This window comes from Stegastes partitus, unplaced genomic scaffold (genome assembly GCF_000690725.1).
Source record: "Stegastes partitus isolate 25-593 unplaced genomic scaffold, Stegastes_partitus-1.0.2 Scaffold1187, whole genome shotgun sequence".
NCBI classification, from domain to species: Eukaryota; Metazoa; Chordata; class Actinopteri; family Pomacentridae; genus Stegastes; species Stegastes partitus.
Genome location: NW_007578918.1, coordinates 27026 through 38801, shown reverse-complemented (window position 1 = coordinate 38801; position 11776 = coordinate 27026). Strand labels below are relative to the sequence as shown.

At 39.4% G+C, this 11776-nt stretch overlaps 1 pseudogene; it reads left to right on the top strand.

Annotated features, from left to right (window-relative positions):
- LOC103368673 (transcriptional enhancer factor TEF-1-like) overlaps nt 1-11776 on the top strand; it is a 75464-nt pseudogene that overhangs the window by 41208 nt on the left and 22480 nt on the right.

The following is an 11776-nucleotide window of genomic DNA, read 5'->3' as shown; positions in this document are numbered from 1 at the left end:
TGTGTGTGTGTGTGTGTGTGCTCGTGCACGTCGTCGTCGTCGTGGCCAGTCGACTGCTCGGAGGGAAACACCTGCACGGGGAGCTGCAGATTTTATCAGAGTAAGCCGCCTATCGCAGCGGCCGCCCGGGACGCGCGCACGTGCACGCCCCCCCTCCCCCCCGCACGTGCACGCACGCCATCTGCTAGTTAGTTAGGGCTATTGTTGCGAGCCATTTGGGGAGTGTGTAGAGGTTTGGCTTTGTGCTGATCTTGACCATCGGTTGGCCAGCTGGCCTGACTTTGGTTTTCCACTCGGCTGCGGCGGAGACGAGCCAGAAGAGAAACCGAACCAGAGTCGCCTCTAAAACAACAACCATCCCACCGAATGTCCAGCGAATGTCCAGCACGCTCCGGCTGCTTTTATTTATCCTGAACTCCTGGTCGGGTTTAGAGTCTAGAAAAGGTTTTTAATTTCATCCTGTGTGACTGCCAGCTGCTCCTCCTTCAGCTTGTTTCTAACATTGAAATGCTCTGATTCACGTTTCTTATTATTTAACTGATTTGTTATTTTTCTGTTGTCCTCGTTATGCATCGTTTGTGTTCTCCTAAATGAGGCTTTCACACCTCGATGAGCTGCGACGTTAAATTTAAGACTGAATGTGTGAAAAAGTTCAAAATAAGAAAAAATAAACTTCTTCAGTTTTGCTTTATGTCACATATTTGTTTTATTTTTTTTTTTAAAAGAAAAAGAGTTTCTTTAGAGATGGAAGCACATTTGAGCTCACATACCTGATCAATTAGCCAATCGACTGATTAATTAGTCAACTATTAAATCAATCTCTTTTATTTCTATGTCCTTGTATCTTTATCTTTTATATTCTATTAATATTTTGTCTTTTTAGAGGTTTTAATTATTCTCTAAAGTCACTTTATTCATTTTCTGTTCTGTTTTTTTAATCAATTTTATTCAATTAAAATTAAAATTTTTAACCATTTTATCTCTTAATAAACTTGTTTATTGATCGCTTTACAAAATAAGAGTCTAAAATCTGTCATTTTAGTTTTTAAGTGTGAATATTTTCTGGTTTATTTTCTTCCTCGATGACGCTGAACGACATTTATTCACCATTTTATTGTTTAAAATCAGTTAATTGGGAAAATAATCAACAATCAATCTGCTTTCGCTTCTTCTCTGGTTATTGATTGGATCCAGCATTTTAAATAAAAACAAAAAAACTCCAGCTATAATATTTTTTTCTGCATATATTTGTTATTGTTTTTATTAATTACTAATAATTAGCATTGACCCTAAAAACATATTGATTATGTGACATTTTATTCTTTAATTCTGGAGTCCTTCTGCACTTTTTCCAGTATTTACATAAATATCACTGATCAATGTTCTTGATTTCCGATAACTGATATTGATTCTGTTGTTTTTATCTCCTGAAATATGTTTGATGTCATGTAAAAAAAAACAGATTAAATATAATTCCTGAGGATTTTTAGCCGAGTATGTTTATGTATTTTCTTCTTCTTTGACTTTTTTAGCCGCTGTTTGTTCTTCTTCTACTCTGTTTATTACAGCCGCGTCTCCCACAGCGCCCCCTTCTGGTCGCAGGTTTATATGTGGCTACATTGTCAACATAATTAAGCTGCAGAACCAAACAGAGGAGTTCGTCATCCGGCTAAAAATGTCCTCGACGAGATAAACCACGCGAGCTTCGTTAGCCACATGCTAGGTCTTAATTAAAAACTAAATAAAAAAGTCTTCCATGAACGGTGAAGAAAGCTAAATATCCGAACGTTGTTTTATTTTTCTCACAACATTTTAATGCTTCACATTTCCTCGACGATCACCTGAAAACGTGGCTTCAGCGCGTTCATGAGCTAAAAACTTCTCTGGACGTAAACTTTATTTTTTCTGCTGCTCCTTTTCTCTCCGCCTCGCTAATCTATACCGGCCAGGTCATGCTGAGTCTGCTGTGCTGCCTATTCAATGGGGTGAATTATTCAGCATTGGACGCGCGCATGTGTGTGTGTGTGTGCGAGCGTGCACGCCCCCGTACGTGCACGCTCGTAAGCATGGGTACAGCTGGCCTGCTGGTTCCTTTAATCAGGGGACGGCCGGTCCGCATGAATGCCTGTATTGTTGGGTCATGTGTATTCAGGGCCGCGGCGTGTGTGTGTGTTGGTGTGTGTGTGTGTGTGTGTGTGTGTGTGTGTGTGTGTGTGTGTGTGTGTGTGTGTGTTGGGCTCAACGGGGGTATCGGTGATTACAGCGCTTCTATGTGAAGCTGCACGTCACCGGGTCGCTGGGTCAACAGCTCTAAATCAGCCGCTAAGTTGTTTGTCAGGGTCATATGATTTCTGGGGTTTAACATGAGCGTGTGTGAGAGTGAGTGTGTTGTAGAGAAAGAAAGGGGAAAAAAAGAAAAAGGCATGTGTCATGTTTAACGAGTGCGCTTCGTGTCTTTTGCCTCCAGGTCGGAACGAGCTGATAGCCAGATACATCAAGCTCCGGACGGGGAAGACGCGGACGAGGAAACAGGTAACGGCAGCGACCGGCCTTTACATCCGGCCGTCTACGGCGGTGTCGGTGCACGACGGGTTAAACAGAGCGACGAGGAGGGAAACGGTGCCAACCACAGCCACGAAAAGGAAATTCAAAGCTGCACGTTTCATCTATAGATTCACCGTTTCCATATTTAGGAGTCAAGACAAATAAAGAAGGTGAATTATATTAAACCCAACCTGTTGCTCCTCGCTGGAGCGTGTCGCCTTTGCATCGACCTCAAGGATTCGAGGGCTTTCATTGGTCACAAACACAGTTATATAATAAATTAGAATCAGGAATAAAACACACGAGAAATAAAACCTGGTCCCAATTCCAGTCATTTTTGGCTTTTTTAATTAATCGCTAATGGCAGAAGGCTAATTCTGGTCTTTGTTTAAACCAGCAACAACCTGCTAAAATGGGATTTCACGTTTGAGATGCTGAAATGAGCAAATATGTGACGTTCTTCCTGAACTGCGTCTTCGATTTCAACAAATTCCACGAAAACACCGACGCAGAGTTTTTGAATTTTTAGGGACTGAAAACAATTCTGATATAAACGTGGGCGGATGTTCTTTATGCTTAAGGCGCCGTTCCGACGTCCTCATTGGTGCGTTCAGACTTCCTGGTTCCGTTGTGGTGAATTTATGGTGAATTCTGCCATTTTAGAGGCTAAACGGCTAACTCTGTTCTTTGTTTAAACAACCTGCTAAAGTGGTTGTTTCAGGCGCCGATGGGATGGAAGGTAGCTAGCCAGACGTCATGAAGCGTCACAGGAGTCTTGGTCGTGGTGCCTCCTTTAATAGCGAAACTAAAACTTTATTGAGAGATTTAGGAAGCTTTTTTTGTCCCCATGTGATCTCAATTGTCTGGATCGTTTCCGAATAAGGAATTTGTTTTAGCCAATCAGTATGAACGTGGACCGAAGCCGACCCCTTGTTTACATCCGCTGTCACACGTGTTGTAAAACGAGAAGACAATTCAGGGCTAATCTTTAAAGATGTTCCTCCTCAGTAACCTGCTGACTCTGGTGGGAGGTCATGAACCTCCTCAGAGTCTCTGTCATGGTCCTGTTGCTGCTAAACTCAGCTCTACAGTGTTAAACAGTGAGAGGCGCCACCTGGTGGAACAACCAGGTACTGCAAGGAAACTACAATTACCGTAAATTCCGGACTGTAAGCCGCTACTTTTTTCACACGCTTTGAACACTGATGTGGCTGATTTATGGATTTTTACAAGTTTTGCGAATTTGCCTCGAGACCAAAGTGACGCTGAGAGCGACGACGACAGACAGACTGAGGAAGTGATGAAGTGATTCTGAGGCTGTTCAGCTCCTGGAGACACTGAAGAAGACGACTTCAGTGGTTTTAGTGCAGGAGGAAGATGAAGATAGCCATCAGGGACTTTTCCTGGTAGCTGCTGGAGTTTTATTTCCTTAACCAGCCGTGTTACAGGAACTGTTTGGAAAAAAAGCATTTGTGTATGTTAGCGGTACGTATTTAATTAAAAGTTAAATCATCTTCCTGTATAAATATCTCAACGTGGACACCTGCAGCTTATAGACGAGTGCAGCCTGTATATGTACACACCTGGTTTTCTGTTTAAAGTTAGTGGGTGGAGCTTATATTCAGGTGCGCTCATAGTCTGGAATTTACGGTACTTGAAGTGTGTGGTATCTACGGATATAGTATCTGGTACAGGCACATGTTAAATATTAAATGGGAGAAAAACTTTATAGGACATCCCTGTTGTGGTTGTTTTGGAGTTTTGTCCATCAGGATGTCTTGAACTCTCATTGGTCTGACTCACCGGACGTATAAACCTTCTGTTATCTGTCTTTTCTAAATCCCTCCACTGGGAGAAACAACAACCTGCAGGCTGAAAATTTCAAGTTTTGCCGACGATTAACATCGTACAGTACAGCAGACCTGCTAGCTTTGTTATTGTTGTTGTTGTTGTTGTTATCATCATCAAAGCGTTATCCTTCTCTTAGCTCCGCCCACGACGACTGCGATTGGTTTAAAGAAGTACGAGCCGGAGTGTTTATTTCCTGGTCGAGTTCATTCGCTGAACGTCAACTACGGCGTCCGGTAGCAAGTGAAAGCACCACCAGATGAACGTAACAGCCATCGGTCCTTAAACGTCACAGAGAGCTAAACACACCGTCGGTGCCTTTAGTTAACGGAGACCAAGTTTAGTTTGTTGCTTCCAGATGTTCAGGATGATCTCCTCTGAGTCCGTTAAACACCTGCAGCAGGATCCACACGAGTGACTCCAGAGATGAGCTCATTGATCACCCAGAATGATAAATTATACAGGTGAGCCGTCAGCCACAGGTAAATGATTATTGTATTATTATTTAACCATAAACGTCTCATCCTGACCTTCCATCATTCAGGAGGTTCTGCTGCAGAAACGACATCATCGTTCGTTACAGATCAGATCATTAAATACCAAAAAAACCACAGCAGTTAAATCCCATTCTGCTGAATTATAAGTTGATGTATTTTCATCGTGCGTCGAGTTAAGCAGCTGAATAAACACATAAAAACAATATTGTGCAGGTGGAAACACGCTCTGCCCGACGGTGTGCTGAGGGTTTTTATTTTATTTCTGACAGAACATAACGCAGCAGCAGCAGCAGCAGAGAGTAAATCTGTCAGAGGCTGGTTGGTGTTCCCAGGTGTCTTTTTGCTCTCAAAAGATGTGCATAGATGGATCTATTCACTGTTGTCAGGGGAGGACTGAGTGTGTGTTCGCCCTTCCAGTGTGGCAACAGGCCTTTCATAACCATGGCAACTCTCTGTTTGGTCCTTCCTCCTCTCTGTTCTACCCTCCAACCCCCTTTTCCTCCTCCTCCTGCCCTCCTCTCCTCTCCTCTCCTCTCCTCTCCTCTCCTCTCCTCCTCCTCCTCCTCCTCCTCCTCCTCCTCCAGGTATCGAGTCACATCCAGGTCTTGGCCAGAAGGAAATCCAGGGAGTTTCAGTCCAAACTAAAGGTAAGCGGCGGTGAAACAAACCCTCCGTTGCTCGTTGTTTTTAAAACGCCGTCGGTTTGTCGGGAGTAAACAGGATTAGCTCCGAGCGCTGTGAACAGGCTGAGAGAGCGCCACCTGCAGGACAGCCGGGCAGGTTTAGAAAAATGCAAAAACAGTCTTTTTAACACACAAATATCACCAAAAAAATCAAAAATACTCCAGTTACAAGCACGATAAAGTTCATTATACAAACTGTTTAAGGAAATTTTACTATATATATTTTTTGCAGCCTGTTTTGATGATAAGAAACAAAACAATTGAACAGTTTTTCAATTAACAGTAATGAACCCTGCGAGTAGCTTCTGGGCTTTTTGTTTTTTCTTTTTGCTCCTTTTTTTCACTGTAGTTTAATTTTTCACTGCAACATGAAGAAGGAGGGAGAACTCAGATGTCTGCTGTCAGTTAGAATAACACAAATAAAATTAAAAAAAAAAAACCTGAAGTTAAATTTCTTTATTTTTTTTTTTTTTTAATGAAATCAGCATGTACAATATTATTTTTTTTAATTTATTTTTTATTTTTTTCACACTGGGAAACTGATTTTGGCTCCACATGTTATAAATAATTCACAGTTTACATCCGTGACTTGTCTCCTCTCTGTGGAAACACTGCCTGCAGTTCAGCCAAAGAGTCCGTCATGTTTTATGTCACGTGATGGTCACAGCAAAGTCAGACTGAGCTTCTCAGTTGAGGAGCTCAGAAATATTAGTTGTTTTTTTTAACCGACTCTCTCCTCTGCAGTTTATTTTGCCCATTTTTAAAATGAGTAAGTCAGAATTTTCAGCTTCGTCTTGGTTCATTTTTCCCGAAATAACTTCACGTTACAGTCGAGTTGTCCAACGACTGCGATAACACTGAATAATAATTTAGTTTTACGGTTTTGAGGATGATAAATGCTATAATTTTAGCTTTATTTTTTAATTTGTTTTCACGCTTGTCTTCCCTGCGCTGTGTAAACACTGCCTGCAGTCCAGATGAAAACTGAATTTTTGTGGCGTCACTGTTGGTCACAGCTGAGTCACTCATGACTTCTCAGTTCGGCCGGGAAACACAGAATTTTTATTTTTTTATAGAATCTGTTTGGACCAAACTGTTAATTTTAGGCGAATTTTTGATTGAAACGTGTCGATGAAATATGACTGTTTTTACAGAGCTGCATGTCACAGATGAGTAGTTCAAGGATTGTCGGAAACTTGAGAATTCAACCATTTTTTATGTATTTACAGTTTCTACCTCTGATCAATGGTGTAATTTTGGTAAAGTTTTTATGACACTGAAAATGTCAGAAGTCCAAAAATAATAATAATAATTTAAAAAAAAGCTCCTCTCCTCTGCTCTGTGCAAACACTGCCTGCAGTTTAGCTGAAAACTGAATTTTTGCCACTTGACTGTTGGTCGCAATGGAGTCACTCGTGGCTTCTCAGTTCGGCCGGGCAGCACAGAATTTTTTATTTTTTTACAGAATCCATTTGGACCAAACTGTTAATTTTTGGTGATTTTTTAGATTTATTTTTTTAAATGGAACATAAATGAAATATCACAACTTTTAAGCTCAGATTTGGTTCATTTTTCCAACATGTCACAGATGAGTAGTTCAAGGACTGTCGGAAATTTGAGAATTCCACCATTTTTTATGTATGTACGGTTTCTACCTCTGATCAATGGTGTGATTTTTAAAAACGACAGCATCCCTTTCAAACTCAGCTGCAGGTTTTGGACTCCAGAGTCTTTTTTTTTTTTAGCTCTTGTGTAGAAGCAGCAACAGTTTTAGTTCCTGCTCTCCAGCCACGGTGTGAAACCAGCGTTAGCTTGTTGCTGCGTTCTGCCGGATGCCTGTCACACCGACTCCTGTATCCCTGGCGGCTAATCAGGCCTGTGGAGGCTCTGGGCTCCTCCTCCTCCTCCTCCTCCTCCTCCTCGTCCATTCATGAGCTCCTCACCTCCTCCTCCTCCTCGTCCATACGTCCATTCATGAGCTCCTCACCTCCTCCTCCTCCTCCCTGCCGTCGCTCTATTAATCTCCCTCGTCCTCCCTCTCTTCTCTCTCCTCCTCCTCCTCCTCCTCGCTGTTGCTCGTAATTAACTTCATGTAGAGCAACAAAGCGCCGCTTGTTTCCCGATCGGAGCTGGAAGGCGACGGACGGTTGGTTCGAGTCGATGCTGAAGCTCAGAAACACGTTTCTGATTTAGAAAAGCAGCAAAAATAAAAATCAATTAAACCACATTAGTAACTAAAGACTGAACTGTTATGTTCAGAGACAGCTTTTAGTTTTTCTCCTCTTTTATTTTACATATTAAATAAACTCAGAATGATAAATAGGAAGGTTGTTTTTTTTAATCGTGAGTCTGTGGATGTTTTTTTTTCCCTTTTATTTTTTTCAATCATCCACGACTTTACGTCCTCGCAGCTCAAGGTTAAGTTTTCTAATTGAATGTTTTTGTCTGATTCCAGCGACAGAAAACAGAGAAAAAGCAGCAAATTCTCACATTGGAGACGCTGAAATAGGCGAATGTTTGACATTCTTGCTTAACTGTGTCTTCAATTTAAACGAATTCCACAAAAAAAACCACCGACGCAGAGTTTTTGAGGGACTGAAAATAATCCTGATGTAAACGTGGGCGGATGTTCTTTATGTTTGTATTTGAGGCGGGCTTCCAGCGTCCTCATTGGTCCGTTCAGACTTCCTGGTTCCGTTGAGTTGCAGCTTTAACTGCTGCTAAATGAGAACAGAACAAAATCCTCAAGAAGTGTTTACGCTGGAGTTTGATCTCCTCCGAACACGGTGCAGAAAGAATATTCAAACGTCTCTTCAGGTGTCTATCGAGCCGACTAGCATAAATAAATCCTGACTTCTGTTTTGTTGCCTGTCAGGGAACATTTAAAGTTTTACACTGAAAAAAAAAAAATAATAATAAAATAAAATCTACAAGCAAAATATGTAAAAAGAAAAACTGGGATTTACTTTTAAAAAATAATTAAAAACTGTGACTACAGGGAAAATAGCAGCAAATATCTGAAAAAAGATGTTTTTTTCGCTGATTCAAATACAGTAAAAGTGTAGTTTTAAATATTTTTTTTTTGGTCTGTTTTTATTGTTGATTTTACTAGAAATTATCTGTAATTTAATAAAAAAGAGAAAACTGTAAAATAATTATTATTTTCCACTTTTCAATCCTTAATATTCAATTTTTTTTCTCTCAAATAACAGCAAATACATGTAAAAAATAACTAAAAATAAATAAATCATGTGCTGATTTAATTATAAATAAACTAGAGAATGATTTTGTGGTCACACATCATAGAGACAAAATGTTATTCAGCATTTAAAAAAAAAACAACAACATTATTCCTGTGATTTTACTCTATATTATCTGTAAATTAAATAATTAACCGTTTCTCAATCCTTAATATACAGAATTTTTCTATGAATAAAAGCAAACATGTTGTAAAAGAACAAATTGTTAAAGGCGTAATTAGTAAATTAAACTAAATGAGGAGCAGTAAAAGAAAATAAAATCAAAAAAGTGCATTTTTAGTCCCAAAAAACACGATTTAAAGCTGCTGTCGGGGCGTTTTTAACAGCTCACACTGTAAATCTGTGACCTGTTGTAGTTTCAGAACGTTCTGGTCGGTCTGCAGGGTCGAGTCCAGGTCCGGGATCTCACCGACCCCTACGGCTGCTGGTGTTGAACATCCCGGTACCTCCCGTAACGTCGTTAGCTCCCAGAGGAGGAGAGATTTCGCTCAGCGCCAATTAAGTGGAGTGAAGCTGCCAATTAGTGCGTCTGCAGCCAGCGCCGAGCCTCTAATTCACTTTCACTGGACGGGCCTCGGAGTTTACAGTAAATCTGTCGCCGCTGCGTCCTCTGAGCCGAACCAGACCAAAGCAGAGCCACCCAGAGCCGGGTTTCAGGCCAAACAGAGGATTTAGACGCTGATCAGATCCGTCTGATAATTAGAGGCCGGAGCGTTTAATCCTCAGCGAGCCGGCAGGTGTGAGGAGGACGGATAAAGACTGGAACTGGAAGTGAGCTGATGTCTTTGCTCCTCATTTGGACTGCAGCTAAAAAACAAAACACACAAATTAAATTAGTCCATCTGTATTTATCTATAGTTTAATCATTTTACTTTGATCTGGACAAAAACTGAAGTGATTCTTTTTTAGGTTTTTTTTCAAGCATGCAAACAAATCCTGCCTTTTACTTTTAGCTTTTACGTTTAATTCTAAGCGTTTAGTTCAAGTTCTACGCTGAGAGAGGAGAAATAAGCAAAGAAACGTGTAAAAATCTGGCAGCAAAACAGGTTAAAAAACAGAAAATGACTGTAAAATATCAGCAGTTAACAGTAAAATATTGTTTTTAGACGACTTTAGGGAGCAAACGGTGAAATTCTACAGTCCTGTGTTTTTTTTTTAAATACAGATTTTTGGACATTATTTACATTTTTGCTTGTTTTTTTTTTCTACAGTCAACATGTAAATAAATATTTTTTTTCATGTTTTTTTTTTTATTTTGTAAGATATTTTCAATCATTTTTTAAAAAGAAAGAAAATATCTTAATTAATTTTCACAATTTTGGTGTAAACAAGACAAATATCTGCTGTATTAATCATATTTTCTGGCTAATTTAAATGCACTAAATATTGAGTCATTTTTGTGGTCAAACATTTACTGTTAATAAGACAAACATGTAAATTATTTCTGTGATTTCATTAAATTTTATCTGAAAGAAGGAAACTCTGTAAAATAACCATGTGAATAATTATTATTTTCCACTTTTCAACCCTTAAAATACACATTATTCTCTCAAATAACAGCAACTAGATGAAAAAATGATTGTTTTTGTAAAATAATATGCTGATTTAATTCTAATAAAAATTAGTATGATTTTACGGTCCCACATTGTAAAATAACTAAATATTGTTAAACATTTTAAAAACTACATAATTCCTGTGATTTTAATTGATATTATCTGTAATTAAATAAAACAGCCAGAAGCTCTAAAATTAGAATTAAAAATCTACATTTTTCGAGTCCTTCATAATTTTTCTTTAAAATTCCAGCAAGTATCTGTAAAATTGATTTAAATAATGTAAAATATTAGAATTTTATCGTCGCACATTGTAAAAGAGCACATTTATATGAATTAATGATGCAGATATTTGATTATTTACAGTTTAATTTTACTGTCAGCGTGTTAATTAAAAAACTTTTTCTTTGATTTTACTAAATGTTATATTTAATTGATCCTTTTCAAATCACCGCAAATATCTGTAAAATAATATTTTTGATGATTCAGATAAATTAACTGTAATTTTAAATTTAGAGGTGATAAAAAAATATTTTAAAATTAATTACCAATTATAAAAATACTGATGGTTGATGTTACTACTTACTACTTACTTATTACAGTTTTGTGCTGGAATTAATAATAATTTGACGAGTAATAATCTGTAATTTAACAAAATAAAAGGACAGAATAAAAAAGCAGTAGATTAAAAACTTAAGTCTTAACTTAAACTTAAAAGCTGTTTTCTTTGGGGTTGTGAAAAGGCTCCAGTCTGATGGAAACAAGGAGAACCAGTCAGAGCCTCGTGGACTTTAGATCCCGTTGGTCCAGATGATTGTGATTGTTGTTTGTGGTGCTTCTCGTCTGAATGACTCTCTGATGATGCTGCAGGACCAGAATGCGAAGGAGAAGGCGCTGCAGAGCATCTCGTCCATGTCCTCGGCCCAGATCGTGTCGGCCACGGCCATCCACAGCAAGCTGCTGCCGGGCATCGTACGGGCCAGCTTCCCCGGCAACGCACAGGTAGCAGGAACGCACCGTTTGTTCTGTGTTTGACCTGGTTGAAGGTTCTGATGCTGATCTGTGGATGTGCTGCTGTTTGTCTGCAGCTGTGGCAGGGCATGATTCCTGGAGGACAGTCCAGCTCCGCCACAGAAGAGTGAGTCTCACCTCATTTATCATCTCCAACATGTTAACGAGTCGATGTCGCCTTCACCGGTAGCTTCAGTAAACGGTGGAACTTTACATTTGATGTTTTATCGCTTCTCAACTTTGAATCGTGATCAGTTTAGTGACCGACCTGGACACAGATTCACCAAAAAGAAAAACTATTTACGTCAAAGTGAAAACAGATTTACACAACGTCAGTTAATTAGAAATGTTTTAACACTTCACATCATGATGCTGCCACC